Source organism: Psammomys obesus, unplaced genomic scaffold, assembly GCF_907164565.1.
Source record: "Psammomys obesus unplaced genomic scaffold, mPsaObe1.curated_primary_1811, whole genome shotgun sequence".
Lineage (NCBI taxonomy): Eukaryota > Metazoa > Chordata > Mammalia > Rodentia > Muridae > Psammomys > Psammomys obesus.
Window position 1 is genome coordinate 22,416,676 of NW_026596134.1, and position 6,000 is coordinate 22,422,675.

Here is a 6,000-nt window from a genome sequence, read left to right on the forward strand (position 1 = left end):
GGACTGCAAAGATGGCTTAGTGAACCCAAGTTTAATTACAACTACCTATAACTCTAGCTCCAGTAGCTCCAGCACCCTCTTCTGACCTCCAAGGACACTTGCACTCATAATTGCATACACACAGACACATACACATAATTAATTGAAAACAAAAATAAATAAATCCTTTTTTTTTAAATCAAGTTCAAAGTCCAACACAACAACTCTAGCCTGAGTTGGACTAGAACTATTTCTCCCTACTTGACATATAAGAAAACTGAGGCACAAGGAAGACGCAACAGCTGAATCATGTCTAATGATGTCAACCATAGTCTCACTTCTTCCTCAGGCTTTGGACCAAAATGAGGCTCTAGCAGCCCTAACAAAGGACAATAGGAAACGTGTGTGTGTTGGGTTTTTTGTTTGTTTGTTTGTTTGTTCATTTGTTTTTTAACTAGGAGCTTCTGTTGATTAGATTTTACTGTCAATTTGACACAAACTGGAGTCACCTTGGGAAGAGGAAACTAGGTTGAAAAGTAGACCAGATAATATTGGCCTATGGGCATGCCTATAAGGGACTGTCTTGATGGATGATTAGTATGGAAGCACGCGCCCATAGCTGGCAGGACCATCCCCTGGCAGATGAGTCCTAATTATATCAGAAAGCTAGTTGAGCAAGCCAGAGAGAGAGGCACCAAGAAGCATTCCTCCATCATTCTGCCTCCAGTTTTTACCTGAAGTTTCTGTCCTCAAAGCCAACTGTGACCTGAAAGTGTTAAGCTAAAATGAACTCCTTTCTACCAAAGTTCCTTATGGTCATGGTGTTAATAGCAACAACAGAAATCATGACCTAAAACTGTTAATCAAAAAAGTGTTTCTTAACGTTTGTTTACCAGACCAGAGTCCTGTTAAAGGATCCATTTTTCCATGTGTTTAGGAAATTCATATTTATTTAGTATTAAAATTAATGTATAATATTGCCCTACTTGGCTTTCTATTGCTGTGATAAAACAGTGACCAAAACCAACTTAGGGAGGAAAGGGCTTGTTTCATCTTATCACCCCGATCACAGTCCATCACTGAGGGAAGTCAGGACAGGAACTCAAGGCAGGAACTGAAGCAGAGACTACAGAGCAATGCTTTCTCCATGGTTTGCTCATCTTGTGTTTTTTGTTGTTGTTGTTGTTTTGGTTTGTTTTTTTGTTTGGTTTGGTTTGTTTGTTTGTTTGTTTGTGTTATGTACAACCTAGGCCTGCCTGCAGAGGTGTAGCACCAACCACAGTGGGCTGGGCTCTCCCACACTATCAGTCTAGAAAATGTGCCATAGATTTGCCTACCAGCCAATCTAGACATTTTCTGAGACATTTGTCTAGACAAATCGAGACATTTTCTCAGTTGAGGTTCCTCATCTCAAATGACTATAGCTTATGTCAAGTTGACCAAAAAAAAAAAAAAAAAAAAAAAAAAAGCAAGCTGCACAAATATGTGTCGAAGAAATCCTACAGGCAAGAGACCTCTTTAGCATTGCTTAATCAAGTGTTTTATAAATTTATTTTACTCCAGCTCACCCCTTACTAGATACCTATTTACAGTAAGAAAAGCTCATGAGATGTGTTTATGTAAGATGAAATGAATGTTGGGTTTTATCTGCTTATCACTTAATCATATAGCTGAGGAGTCCACAGAAAATCATGTTTCTTAAAGACTGGAGATGGGACAGATCCTTTTTATAACAACTCCAAAATGTTGTCATTCAAACTCTGATCGATCAGTTCCTGCAGCAGGAAACTCACTCCCTTAGAAAGCAAACCAACCCTTACCTGAATGGCTTCACTATTAGGAAATCTTTACATTAAGTCCAAACTGTCCTTCCCACAATGCTCCAGGCAGCACTTGTGTAAAATCTATGTAAAGTTCAGCATGATGCAAAGGAAATAACTGCTCCTCATGTTACCGTTCACACATGACTCTTCCAACAGTAGACTTGTAAGTCTGCTTCACTGCTACAACCTAGAGCTTCTGTGTGTTTCAGAAGTAGAGTTCTGTAGCTTAAATATAGTTTTTGAAGATTGCCCAATCCACCTTTCCATGCATTTGGGGTACTTGTTCATGTGTATGCACAAGAGGGGGTGTACCTGCCTGAGGAGTCCAGAGATCAATCTCTGATGTCATTTCTCAGAACCTATCCATTTAGTTTTTGTACAGGGTCACCCATTGGCCTGGAGTTCACCAACTAAGATGACCTAGTAGGTTAATGAGCCTGTCTCCACCTCTGAGGGTTAGGATTACAAGCATGTACTGCCATGGGTTTTCACGTGGGTTCTGAGGCTCAAACCCTGATCCTTATACTGGCATGGTAATGGTTTTCCCAACTGACCTATCTCCTCATCCTTCTAGTCCTCTTTTACTTCATTTTAATTTATTATTTTGTTGGGAAGGGTGACACAGGGCCTCACTCTGTACTGCAGGCTGACCTGGAACACATCATTCTCCTGTCTTAACCGCACAAACACTGGGGTTAGTAGTATGAACCATTATGAAAACTTCACTCAAAAAAAGAAAGAAAGAACATGTCTAAGAGTAAGCAAATGACTTGCAAGATCAGACAGACAAGAGAAGCATCATTTGCAAGACTGACTTTGAAGATAGCATGGTTTGGGTGTTCTTTTCTTTCCTCTGCAATAATTCTTGAATGTTTGAGGTTCACGTCTAGCCCCTCTGGTTCCTTCACAGAGACCCACAGAGATTCCCATAGCCTTCTTCCTTGTACCCTTGTCGGAAGCCACACTGACATCCAGCCGGGGGCTAAATGAGTCAGAGAGCTAGCCCAGCGTGGGGAGTTTTGTGTTCCAGCATCTCTCCTCCTGGAGTGGCCAAGCTGGGGCTGTTCTTCACCCCACGCTGCCTCCTCTCCACACTACCATCTGCACCTCCTTCCCAGGGATCACCATCTGCTTTCCTGATACCACTCAGCCGCCCCCAGCTCTTTGCTCGGCTTCCAAGCCCACTCCCTGAACCAGTCTTCCTGCAGCTTGAGCCCTTCTCTTTTCTTCCCACAATCTTCATTCATTCTATGTTCACCTCCTCAGTCCACAGCTTCTACAGTTTGTGCGCTTAACATTTCCCTGAATTCTCACATGCCTTTGAGCCAAACCCCTCCTCACCAGGAAATTCCTCAAAACTCCACTGTTGGAGTTCTTTTGCCACTAAGTCATACATGTTTGCTGAAGAAATCATTTGAACTCCTTATGCAACTTTTTTCTGTACCAGCCTGGGCACTTGTATTCTTAAATGTTACTACTTATGCCCATTGCATACTCTTGTTACAGGAAGTCCTTTCCCACAGGCAGCAAAGGCTGAAACATAGTAGACGTTAGGTCAGTGCAGCAGGATGATGCTACTACATCACGTAACATCTCTGTGAGCGAAATGTGACAGCCATCCCTCATCACAGAAGTCTGTTCTGCAGGGAACCGGGCAGGTGTCTCCATTGGTAAAATTCTTGCAATGCGCGCATAAGGACCTGAGTGCAGACTCTTGGCACTCACATAAAAGTCTGAGTGCAGCGGTGTGTGTCTGTAATCTCTGTACTAGGGGGTCAAAGACAGGCAAATCCTTGAAGCTGGTTGGCCAGCCAGTCAGGTTCCAGGTTCAAAAATTAAAAAAAAAAAACCCTTTCTTGAAAATTAAGGCAGAAGCCAGGCATATACCTTTAACCTCAGCATTCCGAAGGTTCCTGCATGCACACATATCCAGCCACGTGCATATACGTGTACAACACAAATGGAAAAAGGTGAGAAGGTAGAGTCAACAGCTTTGTAATCATATTCAAGTACTTAAGACATGCAAACAAATAAGTAAAAAAATAATTTTCAATGGGCACTTAGGAAGCTGGCGATAATTTCCACTTGACTGGCATCTACTCTGCCCCATACACTTCATATATGCTATCTCATTTAATACTGAGAAGAGTTCTTGGGGCTGGAAAGAAGTTTAAAGAGGGCTGGCTTCTGAACTCATTCACTTCCCTTGCCTTCCCACATAACTGAAACCATCCACCAAATGAGTCCAGCCTCAGGTCCTGCAAGACCTGATTTTGTTTCATAGATTTGAGGAGTTTCATTTCTCTGCTTTTTCCTTTTCCTCACTCAGTTCTCAGCCTATGCTTTTCAAGCCCTGGCTCCTTTTAGAAGCCTTCCTTCCCTCCATTCCTATTTTCTACTACTGATTGGACGAAGAGGCGGCAATTCAGACTCCAGGAGACAGAAGTTATTCACGAAAATATTCCTTCTAGGAAACCCAGAGTCCTGTGTGAAGGATGATGTTGGAGGGCAGGGTCCAGTGATTAATGCCCATGCAAACTGATGGGGAATTAGTTTTTAGTCAACTGTTGACTAAGGAAGCCTCAAAATATGAAACTCTGGCATGTAACTATGGGGACAGGAGAGTCAACCTCTTCCCCCCACCAAATGCTCTGGTGCATCTGCTTCCAAACTGGAAATTAACTGACAACTCCAGTCTTCACTCTACAGCCTCTGGCAAATGGTGGATTTGGCACTATTATACAAAAAAAGAATGCAAGAAAATTATCTGGAAGTCTATGAAATTGATTGAGTATGCTGGAGATGGGTGAGTTCTATACATTAGGGAGCTAGAAAAGGGGCAGATGCTCTTCTAGCTTCCTAGAGAAGTTCAGGAAAATAGATAGTAAACCCATGGCTCAGGCTGACTGCCTCACTCTCCCCAAGCACACCTATCTTCCTTCATGTATATGTCCAAAATGAGATAACATACAGAACAACTCACCGTGAAAAATGCCAAACTCACAGACATACATACAAAAACTTCCTTGCTTGGCTTTTAAGAACCAGCAGCTTCTATAAACTAGAGGTGATCTCCCATCTACAACTCTTTTCACAAGCCACGCAATGAATTTCTTCTTCCATACTTATTCTTACAAATCTACCTGTTAACTCTCTTTTTCTGTATTAATTTTTCTCTAAGAGTCTGCCAAGATATGCTTCAATATAAATTCACTTATTGATCATATCAGTTAGAGGGAAATTAGCAATGAATACAAGACAAAGTTTCTACTTATACATCTAGAGGTAATGATAGACAACAATAGCACTCATAAACAAGAGACATTTTTAAATACTGATAGCTACTTTGAAAAAAATAAACAAAACCATTGGATATGATGGAAGAATTACCCACTTCACACTAGATAGTCAAAGTAGATCTACTAAAAACTATTTATATGAATCTTAAATGATGTGCATATCACACATGGATCTTTTTTAACATAATGGAACAAATATTACTGATAATATTCTACACAAAATTTCAGTAATGACATTAATATGTGTCATTCTTAGAAGTCATTCTGTAAAATAAAAATGAGAGACATTTGCTAGAGGGATGACAGGAAAGTGGAAGAAATCAAGTATAAAATACACATTTTTGAGCCTTGGGATACATATAGTCACTTTTCAGCTTTTAGTGGTGCAGTGCTGAAGGCAATGGGCTATGGGATCAAATCCTGGCTTTACCACCTGCCAGCTGTGAGACGTTTCACAAATTGGAAAATATTATCTCATTTTCAAACCTTTAAAACAGCAACAAGACCACTGAGATGAATCTGAGGGTAAAGGTGCTTACCATCAAACCTGATGACCTGAATATGATTGCCAGGCCCCACACTGTGGTGAAACTTGCTCCTGAAGCTGGTTGGATCTCCACACACATGCACCCATGCACCTATGGACCCATACACATGCATACACATAATGAATGTATAAATTGATTGAGTGTAATTTTAGAAAGTTTTAAATAGTTACAATAAGAGTTGCTCTCTCCAAAGGTTGTGATAATTAAATAATTTAACTTATGTAAAGTACTCAGAATAAATCACAGAGTCTAGTAAGTGTTGTATAAGTATTACCATATTCATCCCCAGCTGCAACCCTTCATGAACATTCATGCACATATCAACATCAGGCATTCTCCCAGACCACTCCT